The 23,794-nt window shown below is 41.2% G+C and overlaps 1 protein-coding gene across 6 annotated transcripts in view; it reads left to right on the top strand.

Annotated features, from left to right (window-relative positions):
• Positions 1-23,794, top strand: part of zfhx3b (zinc finger homeobox 3b) — a 271,800-nt gene that overhangs the window by 140,260 nt on the left and 107,746 nt on the right. The window contains exon 1 of one of the 6 annotated variants that reach the window (XM_067416561.1): positions 12,623-12,873. The exons of the other annotated variants lie outside the window; for them this stretch is intronic. The gene's annotated coding sequence lies outside the window, so the exon portion shown is untranslated. Of the gene's footprint in view, positions 1-12,622; positions 12,874-23,794 lie in introns of those variants that run through there. 6 annotated transcript variants of the gene reach the window in all.

The following is a 23,794-nucleotide window of genomic DNA, read 5'->3' as shown; positions in this document are numbered from 1 at the left end:
CGTCTGAAAGAAGAATGTCATATACACCTAGAATGACTTGAGGGTGAGTAAATCTAAATGGACTAAATTTCATTTTTGGGAGAACTATCCCTTTAAGAAATTCAAAGTTTGTGTGAGCAGAATTGGCATATTTTTATTTTGTACTTTTAATTGCCATTTCCTTTAAATATTTGACTAAACTAAATAATACATTTAACTTAAAAAGATCTTGTAATCTCAACTTAAATATTTTAAGAAGTGGAAACTTGGCTAGTGAATTCAGTAAATGCTAACTTGCTAATTGGTAACCCAATGCTTTGATAGTGTCAGCATGGCATAGAAATTGCTGTATAAATATGGCAATATAGAACATTTAACAAATATCTGTTCTCGAAACCAAGCTCAAGCTCCGCTCATCACCATGATAACCCTCCAAAAAAACCATACAGAAACTCTTCTAGATTAGCATAGTGATACATTAAACACTACTAAATCTCCCGCTTAACATTAATCTTGGACAAAAAAACACACATTATATAACACTTAATTTCAGCATTCACTTTCCATTTCAAGTGTCATGGCAAAGCATGCTGGGAAACTGAGCGCAATTTTTTTGTTAAAATCAAGTTTGTCTTAATTAAAAGAAACAAGTTCATACAACTCAAACAATTCAGATTACTTAAAATTTTTGTGAACTCAAAGATAAAATAAAAATACTCATAAAGGTTTATTTGATTGAACGAATTTAAAGGGATAGTTTTAGTGCTGCAACGACGCATCGACGTCATCGATTACGTCGACTACAAAAATACGTTGACGTGTGTGAAATGCGTCGACGCATCACACTGTTTGTTTACATCTCGCGTAATGGCATACAGGGAATGGAGAAAGTTGCATTCTATCACAAAAACAGAGACCACTGTTATCAAAAGTATGGGAATATTTTAAACAGAGGACAAATAAAATGGCCCCTTGTTCCCTTTGCAAAACCGATATGGTGTACCACGGCAGCACAACTGCGATGCGCGAGCACCTCAGAGGAAAACATCTCTGCGCTCTCCAGTGTTACGGTTTAACTGGTTTCTGTGTGATCTGGTGACTAACTTCCTGGTTCAGGTGGGATATTCTTGTGCTTGCGGCATTCTGAAAAGTTGAGATGAACTCGATGCGGTGCGGACGCGCCTGGAAAAAACGAGCGCGTCGCTTTCATTATGAGAGCGCTTATCGCGCTTTATAACATATGCGCCTACATTGAAATAATGAACTTGAGCGCGCAAAAGACGTGATATGTGAACGACCCCAAAAAAAAAGACAACAGTCACAAACCACCGAGCTACCCCGAATCAGCTCCAGATCTCTGGAAACCATGTTAAACCATAGCAGAACCCTGACTACATTTTATGGTTTGTGATGCTAAAGAACATTTCATGACGTCTCAGACAACTGTAAATGTATGGCTACTGTGGTTTAATTATAAACGCTATCATAAACTCATATTTACCATAGTAAAATAATTTTCTTTGCCTCTTTATTATTTTATACTGTAAAAACTTCAACCACATTGATTGAAAATGAATAAAGGTTGAAATATTATATTAGAAGTTGTACTTATATTTTTTTTGTAAAGTTATCCAAAGGATTCATGAGCTAATTACAAAAAAAGAACATTAGATGAATTATTTATTTTAATAAAAACAATCGTTAGATTAGTCGACTAATCGAAAAAATAATCGTTAGATTAGTCGACAGAAAAAATAATCGTTAGTTGCAGCTCTAGATAGTTTACCCAAAAATGAAAGCTCTGTCATCATTTACTCACCCTCAAGTTGTTCCAAACCTGTATGAGTTTCCTTGTTCTGCTGAACACTAAACAAGATATTTGGGAGGGGGAGGGGGATGGGGGGGCATTGCAACCAAGCGGGGGTGGGGGGGAATGCAACCAAGCAGGGAGAGCAACCATTGACTACCATAGTATGTTTTTTTTAAATTAATTTATACCACTTGAAATATTAGTGATACCTAATGCATTAACTTATATGAACATATTGTGAAGTGTTACTATTGTTGCAAATGTTTGTACTGCATACAGTGTGTACACTTTGTTTTTTTTAAAACTAGTATGCCGTATAAAGTAGTGGTATTCTGCTATTCCATTGAGAACATTGTCAATTTTGATTGTACTGTAGTTCTAGTGTATAACTTCTCAGCGCTTAAAATGAGTATTTGAAATGTGTGTGCACTAGTAGTGTGGTCACTATCTGCTGTTGTATGGAGGAGAAGCTCTTGTGGGTGTGTAAAGAGCTGGCAGAGCACAGCACAGTGATATTGAGGTCAGCTGTCCAGAATGATCTCATGTAAAGGAATCGGCGAGTCAGCAGGGTCAGAGCAGAAATGCTATGACGACACTTTCTCCATGCTGATAAGGACTTGCCCTCTTTCCGCTCTTTTCCTGGGAAACAGAGTGAGAGTCCCACCGACACCATACCCACCACACTGGAGAAGTATCACAGATCACACATTGTTAATACACACTACTTCACCTCCGTTATGAAAGAAGGCACCTTTGCTTTTTTACGTTTTGCGATCTTTTCTTCACATTTCCTGAGCACAGCCTCTCTCTGTTCCAGACTCTTCTACCACACACAGCCTGTGAAGTTCTAAACAAATATCAAAATAGCTTAAAATAGCCATTGGGACGTTTCCTGGATGTCATGGTGGTGCAAACCGATGGCTGAACAATCCCTGCCTCTGTTTCCCATGTTGCTCTGACTCTCAGCCAGGCGGGCGAACCGAGCTCAGGAATTCGGCATTCGGGCAACGAGAGCGGATTCCTCCTGAAGAGTTCCGTTTGGAAAGCAAAGGATTGTAAACAGATAATGGCTCTCATGCAGAAAGGAACCGGAAGTGGGAGGGATCAGGCCAGAGTTGGTGCTGGAGTGCGTTTTTCTCAACACATGTGACTAGCATTGTGTAATAGTGATGTCTTAATTTGGCCATTTGATAGAACACTGAACAAATCTTTGCGCATGTGGCCAAACGCACACACCCTGCCCCCAGCCGCCGCTGTTAAAAAATAGAGCCCGAGCTCTTTGTGATTTCGAGGGTGTGTAGATGTAAGACGATCAGCTCTGTTGGGGGCAACTTTGCGCTGCCTGCAGCTTAAACTTTCCCATCGTTTCACTTTTCAGCTAACAAAATTCCCCCGGCACGGGCACATTCCGCCACACGCACTGACGCACAAACATATGTCTATAATTTATGGCTGCGAGGTCCTTGATCAATTGATAGGAGCGAATCCTTTGGTAAATAGAGTTTCAGACATATTGCCAATAGACTTGGGCTATTGATTGGAGTGTAAATTAAAAACTTAATCAGGTCTCTGAGATAAGATTTATCTCCGCCCCTAGCAAATTACGAGGCGGGCTCGGAGTCAGGAGAGGCGGCCAGCAGTGCCCTAACAGAGCGTGCCAGTCCCGGGTATCAGAAGGCACTCCCTTCTGCCTGCTCAGAAAATCTTTGCACGCTCTCTTTCCCAGCCCATTGAGTGTGCTTAGGGTATTTGACATAGTGGATTACATTGTCAAAGTCTTGAGAAATCGGGATTGGCTCTAAAAAGATTGCTTGTATTTCTTTAATGGATTGACTTGTTTTGTAATCCTCTTCCCCGCATTTTCACACTCTTGCCTCGCCTTGTGATGAAATATGTAAATCGTTAACTTTTGCCTCGTTTCCTCAATAGCCACAATCCCCTCATTGGTCATTTTCACAATAGCATTTATGCAGCCTATCATTGTATACATATTCAGCACAAGCCATATTTTATATGTATTAAGACAATCCCCTTGAATTGCACATTGATTAGATTATGGATTTTTACAGTAATTGCGAAGCAGAGATTTTCTCTGTCCCGACCTGTCTCCATTATTAATATTGGGAAATGAGAACACGCTGGAATAAAAGCGTTTGCCGTGATGCTTATATCTTGGCGTAGGGATGATGCGCCAATAAAATAACCCCAGATTCTGTACGATAATTGGCGTTTACCTCTTTTTTTTCAAACTTCAGTGGCATTGTGCTCTTCGGATATCTTCCTTTCTCTGTAATTAAAACCAACATTTAGTCTGTGATTAGAGGATGTACTAGACTCCTCTGTGGGATTATACTGCTCTCATTATCTCTCCATTCTGTTGCTCATATTCAGAGCAAGACAGGAGGAAGAGGAAGAAGCCTAATTGCTAGATCATCAGACTTAATCTATAGGTGAACTTTAGGAAGCCCCGGAGAACAGATCTATGTGGAGATGCTTGTACATTTAATAATATATATATATATATATATATATATATATATATATATATATATATATATATATATATATATATATATATATATATATATATATATATATATATATATATATATATATATATATATATATATATATTTCATATACCATTGCTGTTGACCATAAGTTGTTTATTTTTTATATTTAGTTTAAAATAAAATGTAACTTATTATATAGTCTATTCTAATATGTATTTAGATTAAAATGTAATATTATTGTGTCAAAAAAACAAAACAAAACCTAGTTTCCAGGTTAGATGATGCTGATTATTGCCGGTTTGGTACTGGTCTGATTAGTGAATCAGCTGTCATGCTATGAAGTTCACCAGCAAAACTGAGCTGGTGAAGCTGGTCAGCCAGCATCTGATTATGAAAACAAAAGGTTTACCAAAGCATTTTGCCAGCGTGCAAAACATAAAATGCTCTGGAGACTAGCAGGGTTATCCATGACGTCACTCGTGCATCAAAAAGCTATGTTAACTCCTGTCCTCCCAAGTGAAGGGTGTATTGAAGGTGTAAGTAATAGCCTCTCTGGCCAGATAAGCTGTGGAAAGACTGGTTTAGTTAGGAAAAGTGTAGGGGGATCTTAGCTTGATAAAACCACTCTTTCCCTCTGTAATACCCAACAGCTAAAATCAATACATAGGATAATACTGCTGCTATTCCTTCAGTCGCTTTTGTCTTCCGCAACGCTCTGCCCACATAGACTACATCAGAATAAGTGTTTGTGTTAGTAGACACCTGTGTAATTGACAGGGACTGATTGGCTTAGTCTACTATATTTTAGATTTAGTGATATATTGCTGCTTATTTAGCATAAATTTTCCAATATAACACTTCACTTTTTCTCTAGTTATGGACCAATGTGCAAGCCTGTGTTGTGAAGTTGCACAAAAGTCGTATGGTGTTAGTGAACTGATTACTTCCAAGGGATGAGAAGCAAAGTGTGTGTGTGTGTGTGTGTGTGTGTGTGTGTGTGTGTGTGTGTGTGTGTGTGTGTGTGTGTGTGTGTGTGTGTGTGTGTGTGTGTGTGTGTGTGTGTGTGTGTGTGTGTGTGTGTGTGTGTGTGTGTGTGTGTGTGTGTGTGTGTGTGTGTGTGTGTGTGTGTGTGTGTGTGTGTGTGTCTGTCTGTCTGTCTGTTTTCACTCAGGTCAGGTGTATGGGTAAATCTTGAGTGAGGGAAGTTCCTGTCAGCACCTTGATATTTCTGGAAGTATGTGTGTGTGTCTGAGTGTTTCTTTCGTCCACCAAACTTAGTGGCGGAAAAATATTCGGCTCAGGCCTGCTGCTTTTTGTCATACATTGCCTACTCAAAAACACTCTTTGACTCATAAAAACTACGGACTACAATGACCCCTTTCCTTTTGCCAAAACTGTGAATTGCCTAGCAATTAGCTAACATGCTAAAGTTGTATGGTGCTCATGTTAAGTTGATTTCCTTTTTTTACACATATTTCCATGTCTTCTCCAATACTGTGACTATTAAAGCATGTAACAAAGAGCAAGAATAAAATGTATGATAAATGCTAAGGTGTTTTATGGGTGTTTTGTGCGATTATAAATGTTTTTGGAATTGGTTTTAGTGCATTGCTATTGTACTTTGTAAATCTTGTATTGTATTTTGATGAGATATATCATTTTTTCTTTAGCACAAATGTGATTACTCTAATTACACTTATGCATACTTTTGAAAAGAGCAATTAGTATTAAAACATACTTAACTGAGTAATGTGTAGACCCTAAGTGCATGTTATTTGCAATTAAATGAAAACGAATTTTAGTTTAGAATGCATTCAGCTGATATTTAGAGTGCTTTTTGACCCGCTAAAGTAGGACTTAAGCACATCTTCATATTTAATTTCATAATTACTTGTATTTTCTTATGTGATTAAAGTTTACTTCTGAAGTTGCAATTTTGTATATTTAAAATATGTTAACTTTAAATGTAATAACAGTTTATCAATAATAATAAAAAATCTAGAGTAAAAGTAGAGTAAAAATGATATGAACTACTTTGTTAGTAAACACATTAATGTTTACATCTTTAAAACATGATTATGTTTAAAATGTACTTTTTTTATATTACAAAAGTGTACAAAACTGTCTCGAAAGTTTATTCTGCATACTCTTAAGCTGCCTTCAATATTATATCAAGTAGAGCTTTGTAAAAAAATATACTTTTAAGATTTGAGATACACTGCGAGTGCATATTCAATACAATTAACCGCAATACAGATTTTACAGTTTAATGCTAAGATTCAGTGGTTTGTTCAAATCTCTAATCTTAGATATGTTTCCTCACAAGCACCACAAAATGTTTTAATTGTGTGACCTCTAGTAATGCAACACTGTTCTCTTTTTCCAGTATTCTCAGCTGTCATAGTGCAGCTGTAAAATATTGCCCAAGGTGCCGTGAGGTTAGCCTGTGACATCCTCACCCAAAGTGCAGTGTATTAAAAAGCAGTGGGGCCCCAGATCTCAGTATATCACGAGAGAGAGTCTGTGATAAGGCCTGCCTGCCTGCACGTGGATCAATGAAGGTTACTGACATCATATCACAAAGTGATAGCCAGTGCCTTACCCCTGGCTATTTATCAGCCCACAAGCTTACGGAGGGAGTAGACCATGCTATGAAGGGCTTTCTGCTTTCCCTCAGGTTACCCCTCGACTACCCCGTCTCTTCACCGTGTCACCTGTCTATCATTTGCTGAACTGTGGTGGGCTGTCCATATCGATGCTTACTCAGATGCTTCAGCACTACAATAATCTTTCTCACATTTGCCTCTCCGCCTTTTTTCCCTTCTGTGTCAATACTGTGCTGTGTTTGGACTCAGCGAGCTGTTTCCAAGGGCCTTAATTGGCTATTGAATGCTTTCATTTTTTTTAATCAAGTATTTTGATCATGGCCACATGTATCGAGCGTACGTTTGTGTACTATAATTTCCCATCCTGTAATCTTGTGCCTCTTGAAGCCGAGCAAAATGATTTCTGCGCAGAGAAAGATAAACATCTGTGTCCAAGGAAACATCAATGACCTTCACATCTTTACTGACCATTTTTTTTCCCGCCCTTGTACATCTTTCTCTTTGTCTCACTTCCTGTTATTATCACCAGACTTCTATACTTTGTTGTGTTTTCAGCGTGTCAGGCTTCGTTCCGTGTGGCCGTGCCTCTTTGTTAGCGCGTGCGTTTGTGTGCATATAGACGCTTATACTCTCAGGTAGCGTATGAGTTTCATTTATCAGCTGCCCGGGGCACATTGTAGAGGATTTCCCCCAATGGGTTAGTGTGTAACTGCTCTGTCAATACCTGCTTGTCAAGGTAGTGGAGAGCAGAGGGAAAAAGACCCCTCACTCTGTGAACCGAAGCCACTTATTGAGCAGCCAATAGCTATTTACCTCCTGACAGGAAGGGGGAGAGAAGGCCCCAGCTGAGGTAGTCAGACTTTGTCTCTCTCTTTCTCTGTCATTTGTTTCCTCCTCCTGTTTAGTCTGGTTTTAAGTGGACTTATGAAGTATACATTGGCAGTGTAACCTAGATTCTGTGTGTTTTGCTGATCAATAGCTGTGGAAGAACAGATTAAGAGCACGCTTGGGGTGATTGACCTTCCCAATTTAGAGAGTTTCACACTACTGTAATGCTAATGTAACATTTCCTCTAAGCTCTAAGCTTTCCAGACAGAATTTCCTCATTTACTGTGCAGATTTTGGGAGGATAAACTGTGGGTTTAAATATGATAAATTGTGTTCAGTGGAGCTGAGAGTACTACACCCAAAGATTGGGAGGAGCTAGTTCATCTAATCTTGTCAGTCACAACACACAGGCTTACTTCAGCATTATGATTCCTCACCTGGAATCCCTTCACCACCCCATCTTAACCTTCATTTTTAATGTAAACCGGATCGGAACCAACATGAGTTGAGTTCAGGGCTCTCAGTGCTCTTTATACACTTATTTGATGACAGAAATTGTCTGATTTGAGTCATGGGGAATTTTAGCAAAAGAATTTGGGACAAAGTGCTGAGATCTCCTGAGCTATAAAAGAGCAACATCCAAGCAATAAGGTGTGTGTCGGGTGGTGACTGGGTGCTCGTGGTGCAGTGGCTTGTGCTGTAAAGCCCTGTTTCCTCTGTGGAATCGCTGTGTTGACAGAGAGCATCTGGATCTGGGTTAGCTGCTACATACATGCTCAGCGGCTCGCAGTGTGGAGGTGACCCAGCCCAGGCTGATTTTCATCTGGCAGTCACACCCTGCCCCTCACCCCCTCCGCCCACGGGTCCCAAACACCTCTCTCCTCTCCTACCCCGTTGCCTGCGACCCACCATGAATGCCTGTTTTGGTGGATATTTCATTTAAGCTGATCTACTTTGATTCAACAAACAAAAGGAGCTTTCTCTGTGATCTGCATTTTTTCCTCCTCTTCTTTCCGTCCGCTTTTGTTTTCTTTAAACTTCTCACTCTCTCTCCCGCTCTCTCTCTTTTTCTTTGTGGGTTGAGTGGAGCGTTGTGTTCCATGCTGGGCTGTTGGTGGCCTGTTGGGACATGTTTGGTATACCTGAGTCACAGAGCAAATGTTTAACTCATGCAGGTCCACAAAGAAAACACACACATATGCATGCATGCACAGCTGCCCGTATCAGCCAGGCATCAGGCTTTGTGATGTAAAAATCTGTACATTAAAGCAGGCACGCATATACAGGCTCAATATAAAACAAAGCAAAATCCTATGCCCGCACAAACGGCCCCTCAAACATACCACACACGAATCGCCCTCAGTAACCCGGGCGCCTTCCCGTTGCCAAATTGGAAATGTATTTCATGTTTATTAAGTTGAAATGAGACGTTAATTCCGCAAAAAAAAGCAGAAGAGTCATGCTAGAGCAGCATCTGAAGATGTCCCGCTGTTAAAGGACAGCTGTCCAAACAAAGAGAGGGGGGAAACTGACTAGAAAAAACACATTATATAAACATTTGACAACAGTTGCTCTGTAATCTGGTATTACTTCCACAAGCGGAGGAGAGACCCGTGGTCCTGGGTTGGGCTGGGCTGAAGGGGGACACCACTGCGGTGGGGTTGAAGCCTGGTGCGCTGAAGAGGTCAGTGGCAGATGAGAGAGAACGAGTATTCATGGGAATCCCGCTGCGGAAAGCTAATCACGTTTGATGTGCATGTGAACCCGAGCAGGTTCGTCGTAACACTGCTGGGCATTTGTGAGGGGACACTGGTAGGGGGTATGAACAGGGCATGATGACCCACTAATTGGCTGCCACATATTATATTTTCCCAAATGCAATGCTCTCACATCTTCCTATGTTTTAAAGAAAGATTACACTTCTCATGTCCTCGTTTTCCTTGAGTCCTTTGTGTGTTTTTGTGTAAGATGACTGTTACAGGGGTGGGTTAAAACCGCTCTGAAACAGAAGGTGGTTTATGTCATTGGCCTGGTCGTGGGTGGCATACATTGCAATTATCTGTCAGACTGTGAAGGGAAGAAATGTGTCTTTTTATGATACATATATCTGTGACTGAAACTTAATGGTAGCCTACACCATTAAGCGCTAGCAGATAAGAATGGACAGTCTTGACACTTTGAGCCATGTTGTCCAAGTGGTTAATGCAAATTTGAATCTGGCTTGTGACATTTCTTGCTCCTATTCGTGTTGTTTTTAGTCACCGCTCCACTATTGTACCAGTAAATGTGGCAGGAGGTCCCAATCAAAGAGTATAATATAGCATATAGTATAATAGAGTAGTCAAATAATCAATTTGCGTGTCTTGCGCTGATATCTCCATCCATGATTGAATATTATACGGAAGTGTAGATACTAGGATATATTAGGATATATAAAATGTTATGAGCTATTGCTATTAGTCAGAATTTGAGTGCACTAGTTTTTGTTCTAAGTGAGGCAGAACAGACTTCAAATCTGAACAGACTTCAAATCTGTGAAGAGGATGAAAGAGAAAAGCCATGAGAAAGGTGATGAGTGGTGGTGAGTTGTACCAGAATAAAGTAGTTAAAAGTGAGTCAGCTGCTTCTTTGGATCTTATCACAGACATGCAAACATACACAGACTTCCCGTGCCCTGACTGTCATCCCTTTAATATTGTTTTGGAATTGTTCAGGTGTGGCTACCTTTGGCAGCAAAACCTAGTGCTTAGGGCAATAACAGGCTAGTAGGCAGGGTGCCAGTTCAACTCTGCAAACTTCTTCAACTACTCCCTCTACTTCTCTTCCGCTCCTTATGTCTCCCTTTCCCAAAGTGAGAGAGACCTTTGTACATGACTTGGAACACTTCAGCTGTTTCAGACTTCAAACATAGCTTAAAAAGAACTCTGTGTATTAAAACATACTCAAAGCCCCTATTTGCTCCTGTGATTCCGTGGGCATGTTAGTGACTTAGAGAGACAGAGAGGGACAAAAGGAGGGTGAGGGACACGCACAAAGACATTCTTCTCTCTTAGTTGGCCTTAGTCATTTTAGGATGTGATCTTCCCACATCAGAGTTCAGAGAGTAGGGGTCACGTCTGGAATCACTCTCCAGCCTTCATCTGTTGCTCACTTCAAACCCTCATAAGTTTGCTGGGTGGTGCAAGGTTGTATCTGCCAGGCATTCTCTTGTGCAAACAAACAGATAGTTTAGGGTATTTTCAGTCAGTTCTGCTAAATGTGGACATTTTGTCACAGACTGGAGCTGTTGGAAAAAGTTAAGATGAATACAGCCTAACATAGCAATCTGGCCACTCAGCACTGATTCATTAGTGACTCATGGGTTTGATGCCTGTATTCCTGGCTGTTTTTAAAAATAAAACTCCCCATTTCTCAACCTCATCTCGCCAAACTCTACATAATAGATGAGTTTATTAATTCACTCACCACAGCTTGTCTTGTTCAATCATTACTCCATCCCAGAGTTGAGGAACCCCACTAGACTAGAGCAGTGCCTGCTTTCCCTCAGGTCCATGTCAACAATTCAGAAACCTAAGGAGATAGCAGAAAAGTGCTGGCCAGATTGAGTTGCTAAAGACACCTCACTTGGCTACAACCTTCTTCTCACCCCATTTCCATTAGAACAACAGTTAAATAAATTCATTTATGTCAGAGCTGTGTCTTCAAAAATGGTGTGCAGTGGCGCCCATGCAGGAAAATGTAGTTAAAATTCTGCATTTCCGTTTCGATTTGGCATCTCTCGTCGTTGTTTACTTTCATTGCCTCTTAATTTGAAGTGACAAGAAAAGTAGGAATTTAGAAATGATGTGGAAAACAGGGGAAGTTTGAACTTGCTAGGATGCTTGCTAGGATGGTCTAATTGCAGTGTGCTAAGGAACACTGCTTCCCTTGTGTGCTCAAACAAAGACCTACAGAGGCAATTTCTCCTCAACTGTCATAAAGCATAGAGACGAGAAACAAATGGCTTTATTTTGTATTTCAAACCTTAATAGACTTTTCTAAACTATTCCCTTTTGAGGAACATATCAAGGTTATTCTGTCCATTGAGTTGAAGTATTTTATTAACCCTGATCTGTTTAAGGCTGCACACATGTTGAACATGCGTGTATATTTGTGGATTTGATCAATAGCGTGGTCATGTGGATGTTTTTGTTTGTACGGTAGTACAACAGTAATTAGAAGCTATAGGGGCCGTTTGCAAGCCTTTTTATTTGCTGGCTGCCAGGGTTAAGCTGTCATTATGAAAATGGCCATCCTTCCCCTGCCGATACCTTTCTTCGGCTTTTGTGTGGAGAGCTGTGCTTTAATTACAGGTCTGTGAGTGATGTCACTGCTGTGGCGTCTCCTGCCATTCACCCAGCACCTCCCCATTCTCTCCATACACGTGTGCTAAAACGCACACCTGCCCCAGCTGCCCTCCATACCTGCCTCCATTGCACCCCTGAGTCCTCCTCAGCCACACTGGTGCTCGGATCTTAACAACTCCCACCTAACTCCAACCCCCACCCACGATTGTTTAGAGATTGCTTGATTATTTGTTCTGTGAATGCGGTTATTTAACTTTCCTCAAGCGGAAGATAAGGAGCCCTACAACTGTTGTAACAAGAATGAACTTGTGCCAGAACGGAAAGAAGTTGGTATGTACGCAAGTATGAGCACACGTCTCTTTTAATGCACGTATGTACACCTTACACGAGTTTTAAATGTGTGGGAGTATGCAGGGGACGTACCTTTGAATAATTTGGATTCCTCAAGATGTTATTGCCGGAAAGAGCAGAAGAAGAAGAGACACTCCACTGAGGGAACATTTAAATGGTGGATCACTGGAGAGGTTAAAACAGCTGGATAAGAAGAGAATGTTCAAAGCAAATCGGTGTGGACGTCATGCATCAGCACCACTACACCTGACCTGGGGGATGCGTTACCTTAAAGGCCAAAAATACACCCGGAGACCATGGATCTCTTATCGTAGATGTTAGATGACCCTGCTGGAAAAAAGAAGGCTGCATCATGAAGTCTTAAGAGCCCTGCAGAAAAACAGGATTAAAGATTTGCTCTCTGCTTTTTGTATGTGCGGAGAGAGCAAGGGGAAAGAATGGTAGGTAATGTTATCTTGTTCACAGTTACAAGAATCCTGCTAAGAGAATTCTATGGGGTTTCAAGTTTCTAATATGTATATAAAGTTTCTCTGGCACAATGGAGCTTTTGTGAAGTGCAAAATGACCCCTTTGCCTCTCTCCCTTCGTTAAAAAAATGCATTCATATGCTAGCAGAGCTGCGAATGTGGACTCAAGTTTCTGCTATCTTTATGTGTTGTGTCGTCACGGAGCCCCCGTGGGCTGAAATGTGCATCTCATTCACTAGCTCCGGCACTGTGCCAGCACTGCCAGTGCTCCTTCCAGACATGGATTAGGGAGAAAATCTGGGAGAAGCAACAAGCTCCTGACAAAAAAATAGCCTGGAATGACAGGTAACCCAAGTCAAAGAGAAAGACATAGAGAGAGAGAGAGAGAAGGCAGACGATAATTACATAGCTTTTTGTTTTCGGGGCCACTTTTAGCTGGCTACTTAAGTGCCTGATCCCAAATATATGCCTAGTAATTACAGTAGTGGGCCCCATTAGGGCAGAGGTCTTTGGGGGATTATGCTTTGTATGTCTGTATATGCTGAGGAAAGAGATGGCACAATTGTGTACCGTATCCTTGTCCTCGATTGGCTGAAGATGCTTGGGTCCTTGATTGAGTCAAGTCCCTGGATTCCCCTTCTGAGAAAAGCATAGTACTTGCTTACTGCTTTCAGGTCTGTGAGCGCTACTTGAATTGTCCATTCTACGAGTTCACAGCTGAAACGTTCGACCTTATTCACATCTGTGGGTGTCTCCCTTACTACAAGAGTTCCTTCTCTTTCTTTCTTCGTCTGTGTGCTGATGCAGGGAGATTTATGGAGATTATGACAGGCTGTCTCAGTGATGACTGCCCAGTGTGGCGTGCGTCATGTCGAGTTGACAGGGACTTTTTTGCTGGGGTGTCCGTAGAGACAGTGGGAGCTCCGGTGCTGGGTATCACTACACTGAAGGAGATGGTGCCAGACCTCACTTACAGGGGAATTTTCAAGCCATGGCACCCGGCCAGATCCTTCCATTGTCTTAGTCCTTGTAGATTAGCACAGTGACACACAAACACAGGCTTACACGAGCAAATGGGATGGAGCCGTGCCTTGAGACTGAATAGTGGAGAAGGTGAAGGCGACCAGGGGCGTAGCTGTGCCTTGTGTGTGCTTGTGGGTACATTAAGCTAACCTGAGAGCAAAAGAGGAAGATCTGCCTCTTTAAGCTGTTGGCTTTCCTAATAGATTCTTAAGCACTGGCTTTAGTGCATGTTAAACCAGGATTACCCAATCAATTATGGCCAGTACAAACAAGGATTACTTAAAACACTACATTTTTCTTGTGTGGAGGGTAAAAAACAGGTGATAAGACAAGCAACTCATCCAGGTCAATGTGACCCTGAGTGAAAGGTACGCAGAGATATGTTCATTGTCAGAGCGTTGTCAGGAACAGGAGATTTCATGCCTTTTCACGAATGCCACCAATAAATGCCAAGATTATTTTTGTAAAAGTCTAACCGAAATAAAATAATAATGATCAAAAATAAATTGTTTTCATACTCATTAAGCTCTCATCTAATGGCAGAAAAATATGAGATGTGTGGCAGTTTAGAAAAAAAATACCTGTAGATGGCGTATCATGCAGGTGAGGATAGCAGCTTAAAGAAGTTTAAATTGCATTGTAAACATCATAATCAGGAATAAGGGACTATTGCCCCTTATACCTATGTCATGCGTGTCACAACACACTGTAAGTCTGACTTAAATAAACATGGTGAAAAGATGTTGAGGCTCTGTAGTTATCATTGAGTTTTATTAGTCCCACTTTGTTGTATATAAAGTGTGCAAAACACGACAGTTGAAATATCATGATTATGGTTAAATATGATAATAGACTCTAAATTACACTTATTTTCAAATGAAACATCACAACACACATGTATCATTCAGTTTAGCACTTTCAGATACGATAGTTTTACTAAATTTAATTTATTAATTTATGTGTATTATTATAAATAAATGCACATGTATGTATTATAAGCACATGTATATTTAGGTCATTAAAGTGTCTTCAGTGTTTGATGACGTTGCATTATGTTCCGATTTAACGCATTTTGTCCTGTGAAGTGAACACTGAATAAAAATCATCAGTCAGGGCAGAGCTTGTGTAGATTTAAGGAGTAAAAATAATAGACTGATTCATTTTGTCATTTATTTGCATTTATTTTAAAGGTTCACTGTGTACATTTTAGCAGCATCTAGTGGTGAGGTTGCAAAATTGCAACCATCCACCGCTCACCCCTCCCTTTCTAAGCTCATAGACTACGGTGGCTGACACAGGACAAAGATGTTGTGGTCTGAGACAGCAGAGAGTAGCTAGGGCTCTGTAGAGCAGTTTGTCCATTTAGGGCTACTGTAGAAATCTGGCGGCACAAAATGGTGACTTCACAAGGGGCTGCGGTGTATGTAAATAGAAATGGCTCAGTCTAAGGTAATAAAAGGATAACGTTTAATTTTGTAAGGTCTTTACACACCACTGAAAACATAGTTATGTATATTTTGTTGCATTTATGTTAGTATATCCTTATAAGTATAAATACTACACACTGCACCTTTAACTGTTACATATCTGATCATTTCAAATGTCTTTCTTTGGTCTGCACCCTGGAAATGTTCTATTAATTCTGGTAAACTTTAATTACTAAAATCTAAATAAAAAACAATTTCAATAAAATTAATAACATTTATAGTAAAAACAATTTAAAATAAAAACAAGTACACTTGTAGTAGCCCACTACTACACAAGTGGGTCATCTCAAAGGTTTAAAGCGGGTGTGTGTGAACTAGTGAACAACCTTCTGTAACATAAAATGTCCAACTATGCGTGCACAATAAGCATTACAGAAGTTTGTATGTGTGCATCAAGCATTTTCGTTCAGGTTTGTTGTTTGCGAAGAAGACCCCATCGGCAGATAGTGGTTTTGCTCTGGGTACTGTTATATATCAGTCTTTGGAATTTAGTTGCACAGGTTGGGTTTTTCATTTGATGGACAGAGCAAGGGATTATGCTTCTGTAGTGAATTACATATAGCCAGTGTAATACAATTTAGGTTTGGCCATGTTTTAAAGGTGTTATGCAAGATGGGTTATATGCATTTAGTAGTTTCTTTGAACTTAGAACAATAACATGAATGAATTGCATATTTCTTTAGCTGACGTTTGTATGTATGTGTCTGTGTTCTGGCTCTGACCTTCCTGAAACCTGATCCGGAGGGTGTACCATAAAGTGTACGTGCTGATACATCCCCAACTCTGCAAATATACAGAGAGGGCATAACACTGTGTCTGTTTACTTATTTTAATCTCAATTAGCAGCCTGAGTCTCACTGCACAATGTGAAGCAAGTATGGACACATTCTTGCCAAACCAGCTCTGTGTGCATGTGTGTGTACTTTTGTGTGTTTAATTGAGCTCACCTCTCAGTGAACCAGTACATACTCAGTGCATGTTGTAAGCACATGATGGTTGGAGCTTGCCCACTCTACCGCCTGTTCCCTTTCCATCGTTCCCTCACTTTTCTCTGACTCACATTTCCGTGACACCTTGACTGCCTGTTGTGCCATTCCATGAGTTTCTTTGATGGAGTATTTTACTCTGGCTTGCGGAGTGTGAGTCCTCCCTTTGAGACGATACGCAGGGCCTTTGAAAATAGCTTGTATGTCATCTTAACCTCTGAGTGAAGGGTCAGGCCCCGTTGAAAAGAGTGCTCAAGGCATAAGAGAGCAGGAGAATCCCTCTGGATGTCTTTTATAAACCCTTTCACCCTTTACATTCCCCCTCTGCTCACATATCTCCGTCTGGGCGAGTAAATGGTGACTGTAAACCTGCTCTACCCTTCCTTCTGGCAGGGTGACTGTGGTAGGAAATAAGAGTGGCCTAATCAGGCCTAATAAGAATGTGTTAGTGACAAGGGGGCTGTTGAAAGGGTTTGAGTCCTCAGTGGAGACACAAATAGACAGAAGACATGCCGGGTATTGAGTTACCAATGTCTGGGCCGAACTAGCAGAGCTCTCTTAGTGTCTCCTACATAATGTACTAACACAGGGCATGGATTTACTGCCAGTTATTGCAGCTACTATCAGTAGCAGGCAAGCATGTGGTTCCATGGGGGGTGGGTCACAATAATGAAAAGAAAACGTTTAAAAAAAGAAAATTTCTCTGCCTGTTTGTTGCACCACATGATATTAGTGGACACAAGTTTTTTCAATTATTAACAAGCAATGAAGCAGTTTTGTTAAAATATTAAAATACCCTTTTCCTTCATTGCATCATGCAGTTGCAACAACCTGACACATTCAAGTCATTGCATGCATGAATTTTTAAATAAAATAATAATGAGCATCACGTCATTGACCCACATCTGTTACTATTGTTATTGTAGTTCGATACACATTTTGTTCGCTTTAGACATGTGCAGCACTTGTATTTCAGATCGTCGTTGTCACTGTAGCAACATTTGTCTTTGATATCATTTGTGATGTGTCTGTAGTACAGCTGTATGTTTTCTAGTGTGTGAATATAATCCCATCTTTATCACATCTGCGTCAACAGCTGTGGGAGCCCTCAAGCTATCTCCCACCTCCGAGCGAGCTGAGAGACACGGAAAACACAACAAAAAATGTGACTGTTTTACCCCCTTTAGAAATGACTCCTACTTAATTAAGAAGCAATGAAGAATCCACAGATAGCATTCTGTAATTAGCTTAAGCAGGGGCTGCTGTAACCAGATCCACTGCATTAATGACAACATAAGGCCTTGTGAAAAGCATCATTGTTCTCCGGATAATTGTCCTTTTAGTTAACGGTGGGCAGGGGAAAGGCTCTCCTTGTTAGAGGATCTTGGCTTGGGGCTGTTGACAGCCAGGGGAACAGATAAGAATGGGTACCCAGGGATGGGGCTGACACTGGCCCTGTGCCCACTTTGACAAGCCCACTTGTGCCCTCTGCCGAAATCAGGATGGCATGTATAGGAATTAAGCCTCCCCTGGGTGTGAAGGGGGGCATGTGTTAATGACATGCCCCTAAAGGCTAATGAATGAGGAGAGATCAATAAAATAAGGCAGATGTATGCAAACAGCATGCTGATTATGCTGCCTAATGACGCCTGCTGGAGCAGAGCTGAGACGGGAGGAACGGGGAGGAGAAGGAAAGTGCCATAGAGGCACATGGAACATTTACCGTCTCCTCAAACACTTCCACAGAGTAAATTAAATGGCTTCTACTAGAGGGGTAAACTCACAACTGATTAAATATCATAGATGTTTATGGTAGTGCACTTTTTTTCCACTCTGTTTCCATGTTGTCATTGTCACATTTATATTAATAAGCCATTGTTAAACCACCATTTAAAAAAATAAAAATGAATTCAAAATTATGAGCTTGTAGCCTGAATTAAATGTGATGTAAACACTATGTAGCACAAAGTAATGCCTTGAAAACTTGTTTTCTGTTGAACTTGTTTTCTATTGAGTTGTCCTCACTGCCTACAAGCAAATTTTAAGGAGCGATCAGTGTAGTCCGGTTTCAGTCCAGTGTATTAATTTATAAGTATGATATTTTATTCATGTTCAATCATACTACATTTCATTATTGTTAATTTAAATGACTGTGAAGCTATAAAAGTATTGTTTATTATTTAATGTTCAGCAATGCACTAAATAATATTAAAATAATAGGATGTGCATTCTTACTGAAGGTTTTGTAAAACTCTGCTGTTTTCTTTAAAAAACCTTTGTATTGTGGTGTATATCAGTGTTGTTATAGTGTTTAAGCAGCATTTAAAAATAAGTTTCTATATGTTTACACTGGTTAATCCAATACCTAAAAATAGATAACAATGCACAATACTCCTGATCTTTTTATAAACTTCTACATATAGTACATTTTAACATTTTGTTATTATTCACAGTTATTCATTAAGCTTTTTTGGAAGTAGTCAGAGGCTGGGGGTTAGGGTGCAGCCTAAAAAAGCAGATAGGTTCACCTCCTCTTTTTTTGAGCTCCCTATTGTATCCAACCAGTCAGAGCTGTTAGAAACATGATATCTGCCTTTAAGCAGAGAGGGAGAGCAGCCAAGTCTTAACTGCTGTCTCATCCTGGCAACTGCATGGATGCTGTCTGCCTCCATTCATGAGTACTCAGGGAGATGGAATGAAAAGAGAAGGATGAGAAGAGAAAGAAGTCCCCTCCCCCTGTTCCCTCTCCATTTATTCCAGGATCAGGTCCTCTGAGGAATGTGTCTAGCTCTGTGTACTTGTCCAATTCAGCCAGAACTAGAGACACAGTCTAAGTTCAACAGATAAAGCCCAGGTCTGCACTTTCCCCAGCAGGATGTTTCTGGTGTTAAGTTTCGGTGTAGGAGACTGTACATTTTAGATTTTGAGTGTTGTTTTTCTTTGTATCCTCTGACCAAGCCACTTGGATTTACAAAACGCCAGCAAAAGACTTCATGAGAACAGACGTCCAACACGCCGTGGCTTTGTGCCAGTCTCAGTAGTTGAGACATTTGCTAGTGTGCTTAGAGGGATATTGTAAATTAAATCGTCTGGTGGAATGATGACATCAGAGCCAGCCATTGACAATTGGGTTGATGTTGTATGGCTGCATTATTTGAATAAAAACAAAGATCCAGCACACATCAGGCCGAACAACATGCTCTGCAATGCATCAATTGTTTTATTGCTTAAAATTAAAACCCTAGTTCACTGTTGAAGACCTTGGAGGACTTTCCAATAAGAGGCCAGAGAGCAGGTGGTGACCCCCTGTGGCCTTGGAGTATATTATTGACCAGGGTCCGGCACCCCAGTTGATTGCTTTATTGTATTGCTATGGACCTCAGTGGCTGGAGACCTCTAGTTGACCCAGGACTGAAGGGAGCATTGCAGTGACCCTCACCTTAGTGGAAGAGATATGTGGCTTTGACCTGTGCCTTAATGAGGGAAGGCTTGACCTGCAGAACTGCAGGGATAATGGTTCTTCTTCCAGTCACCTTCCTTCTGTCTCAGACTGTAATTTAAAAGCTGTTGGGTCACCGGTGTCCTCCACGTTTGGGGTGGGGCTCTGCCCTGACTGCAGACCCTGTACGTGACCTGGTGGTGTTCATCATGTTGGTTTAGCAGGAGGGAGGAGGAACAAAATACAGATTAATCTTCAACAAATAACTACAAAATGCTGCAGGATCACTTTGATACTCAAGTGCTGAATCTACACTACTGGTACCAATGAGGCCTTCAAAAACCTCTTCATCAGTGGACACGAAGGGTCAGTAACATAAAGGAAGATGAAATCTGGCTAAGCATAAACTCATACCTCCCCCTAGTCAATAAGAATGTATTATTGAAGCCCCAACTGAAGACATCATGGATTTTTTTGCTTCCTGTCTCCATTTCTGGATGAGACTACAAACCCCGGAGTGGTGATTGACACACAGACCTGCTGGATCTCCCGTGCTCTCCATAAACTGTCACTCTGTCAACCTGATCAAGGCACTTGCAGGAGAAAAACCTCTCTAAACGCACACACAAAAGCTTCTCACTTCCTTATTACGCTTTGTTTTCCTTTGTTTTGTCTTAAGTGCCAGTTTCCAAAGGCTTCCATCAAAGCTCTAGCAGTAAAAGTGGGTTGATGAAATGTTTAAATAACAGTCTCGAGTGAAGCGTACTTGATCCCTCTTATATGTAATACCAACAAAAAAACATGTAATGTGGTGTGTTTCTCTTAAGATTTTATTTTCAAATTGACTTCTTTCTCTGTGTCCTCCTAATGAGGAACGGATATGGTTCAGATAATGAGCAGGCGGTGACAGGGCCAACAGGTGTTGCTTTGGCGTCCTTGTCCGTTCCGCCTCCCCCACACCCGTCCCTTTATTCCATCATGTCTTATTGGCTTACATTTAAGTTTAAAAGCTGATCATTTTAGTTTTGCCTGTTAATCTTAAGATTGAAAGTAGCCCTAGGTTCAGTTAGGCTTTTATCCAAAGACGTCCTGGTCGTTCTTTTGCTTCGAGCATCACAGCACCATTTACTTTAGTATGCAGAGCTTTGTTTGTCTAATGCAGGCTCGTTCACCGTGACCTAGTCAGGCTAGCCACTGAACTCCCTCTGCACCTGCCCAATGAATGGAGTGCACCTGGCATCATAGAGTTCACTTCAATTAATCCCTTCGAATTACAGTCCCTGAGCCAATTAAGCACCTCTCATTTTACACAGTCCCTCCCCAGCACGAGGCTCTGTCCATTGCTGACTTCAACCATTCAGCCCCATTGAGAGAGGGGTTGGGCGTAACACCTTTGCTCTCTTCTCCGTATAGTCCATGCAAATTTTGTCCCGTTCTCCTCTGTTTGTAAAGCAGGTTTTATAGATTGCCCGATCCCTGAAACTCTCCCTAAAGATCCGGAAAGGAAACACTTGGACCTTTTCAGAGCTTCCCAGTGGTGACTGCAACTCTAGATAATAAATGTCAACAACATTTCAGAGAATACCTGTCAGATAACTTCTCAGAAATGATTGATCTGCATTTCAGAGCATGTGTGCATCTCTGGCACATTTTTACTTGTTTGCATTTTAAGCCATGTGGACCATTTCCCATGTTGTGTTGGCATGTATGCATATCCTCCCACTCATGCCCAGAGCCCTGGCACAGTCAACGGACTACAAGCTTTCTGCTCCACAGAGCGATTTCATTCACAGTATAGCACTATATCTGGCAGCTTTCCCTTACCTTGTACTGTGTGTGACAGATTCTCTAATGGTAAGGAAGATTGAGCAGAGCAGTACTGTGGCCTTAGGTTAAGATTCAAAGTGCCTTGCTGTTGATCTTTTAGTCCTGTTTCCTTTAGTAATCTAAAAACGCATATCCTGACAGCCATTGAATGTTTAACTTGTTTTCTGGCATGCTTCCTCTTTGTCAAAACAGTGACGACATTAATTAAGCACAGTTTCAAGCTCTTCAAGGCCTGGCAGATTCTGGTCCCTGCAAGCAGCACACAGACTTCATTGTGTAATATTTTATTAGCATTGAGTGTTTTGATTTTAGAGTCAGTGATATATAAGAGTTTATATAATAAAGAAAATAAATCAAAATCTTTTCAAAATCTAGTTTCAAACACGTGTCAAGTTCTTAATGTTAGCGTCGCATAGTTTTTTTAAGAAAAACAAACTCTTTAATGTGTAAAGATTTATTGGCGCTTCGGTATCGAAACATCTATCAATCTCTTATCGGCTGGGTTATGGTAGGTCATCAGTGGAGTGTCGCAACAGTGAATCTGTGTGCACTGCTGGCAAACAGATCTAAAACCTTTTGCTTACTGTGCTCTGAACGAGCGTGTTTTCTTTTTCATATTTAAGCTCAATCTTCATATGAAGTCTCTGTTGCAGGGTGAGAACACAGATATGTGGCCTTTCTTTAAACATGCTTAATTCTAGTTGCTTTTCTGCCTCTTTTACCCCTTTTAATCCATGCAACCTCCTACTCCAGCGAGAGGCGACAGATGATGGACGGGAGTTTATCCCTTCGACTCGCTGGAGTGAGTGAGCCCTGTCGTTACATTATGATGTGTTTGCAGAAAAAAAAGGTCTCTTACTTCACCATCATGCCAAAAATAACTTTCTGGGTGTAATACTAATTTGTCTGTGCTCAGCATTTACTTGTTGGCATGTTCCTCAAGTCTGCAATACTTATGGCTCATTTTCTGGCCGTGTGTGTGTGTTGGATGTGAAGGTGGGGTGGGGGGTTTCGATGTATGTTTGAGTCTCTCATTCTGCAGGTAATTACACAGCAATGTAAATTACAGCGAGGCAGCAAAGAGCCATGGCCCCTGCCGGCACTAGCCTGGCCCTGCATTCGTCCCTCCTGCCTGACCCTGCAGCTAACGGCTTAACCCAGCAAGCCACATCTTAGCATAGACCCCTGTTCATGGCTACCCTTGGATAAATCATTAGCAGATGATGCTTTCTTTTGAATTCCCTTACTTTTACTTTTTCACTTTCCATGTCTACCTAACCCTGTCATACAGTATGTTTAGTTCAAAAGAAATCATATCTGGTTAATATTTAGCTGCCAGATCCCCAGATAAAGGGGTGGAGTTGGTTGCATTGAAAAGCTTAAACTCATATGCACACATACTGGATATATGTTTCTGTCCATGGAGGAATGTGGCTTCTCTTCTAGGATCTGACCTTTGACCCTGTTCTGACACATGACTGAGATTCTTTTAGCTGCACTAACGTCTCTCTCTCTCTCTCTCTCTCTCTCTCTCTCTCTCTCTCTCTCTCTCTCTCTCTCTCTCTCTCTCTCTCTCTCTCTCTCTCTCTCTCTCTCTCTCTCTCTCTCTCTCTCTCTCTCTCTCTCTCTCTCTCTCTCTCTCTCTCTCTAGTCTGTCTGTTATTACACACACATCGATCTGTCACCAGTAGTTAGAGCTCTATGCTCCAGTCTCTTCCTCTGCTCTTAGACGTAAATCCTAAAAACATGACCACAGAGTGACTGGAGATCAGTTACTCTGTTTTTCTATCTCTCTCGCTCAACCTCTCTCTCTTTCACCTTTTCTTTCCTCCTTTCTCTTTCTGGCCCAGCTGGGCTCCAGATGTAATCTGCATTTCATGTGGTGCAGCGCAGGGAGGCAGGCCATGTGAGCGGAGAAGTGCTGGGCTGAGATTGGGCCGGGCTTTGGGTCTGCCGCTCAGCGGTTCAGCTAGATGTTGCGGTTAGCGTGATGTGAACTTTGACAGTCTGTGTCATGCCTAATGCCTCACTTCCCAAACACAGCTCAGTAAGACTGATTTATATCTAACAGGTGCTGCATTCAGTGCAGCAGCAGAGCTGATGGGATGGGGGGACAGCTTTTGGCCGCCTCA

Source organism: Pseudorasbora parva, chromosome 1 (genome assembly GCF_024679245.1).
Source record: "Pseudorasbora parva isolate DD20220531a chromosome 1, ASM2467924v1, whole genome shotgun sequence".
In the NCBI taxonomy this organism is placed as follows: Eukaryota; Metazoa; Chordata; class Actinopteri; order Cypriniformes; family Gobionidae; genus Pseudorasbora; species Pseudorasbora parva.
This window is presented reverse-complemented; position numbering and strand designations above follow the sequence as displayed.